Below are 367 nucleotides of genomic sequence, written 5' to 3'. Positions count from 1 at the left end.
AAAAAAAGGTCTGTAAACAGGTGAGAGCCGAACGCCCGGCTCCTCCAAAAGCAGTCAAACCCCATGTCCAAGTGCTTGTTTCTGTTCCTGCTTGCAAGGGAACCATCCGCTCTTTACAATTATCTATGGCCACAGTTCAACGAGAGGATTTCTTCTTCAGCTTTAGATCCCAAATGGAAAAACGGTGCAATACTCCGGGAATCGTTTCCTTGCATTAGTCCACAATAAAAAGCCGCCCAAGGTAGATATACATATTATTCTCCAGAGATACACACTGTCATTTTTAAAATGCGATAAGAGTCCTTGAGTAAACATTTACACGTGAATTGTCGCCGGCCCCTTCTATCAGTTTCTTTCTTTTTTTTTT

This window comes from Meleagris gallopavo, chromosome 20, assembly GCF_000146605.3.
Source record: "Meleagris gallopavo isolate NT-WF06-2002-E0010 breed Aviagen turkey brand Nicholas breeding stock chromosome 20, Turkey_5.1, whole genome shotgun sequence".
NCBI classification, from domain to species: domain Eukaryota; kingdom Metazoa; phylum Chordata; class Aves; order Galliformes; family Phasianidae; genus Meleagris; species Meleagris gallopavo.
Note: the sequence above shows the minus strand (reverse complement) of the source record.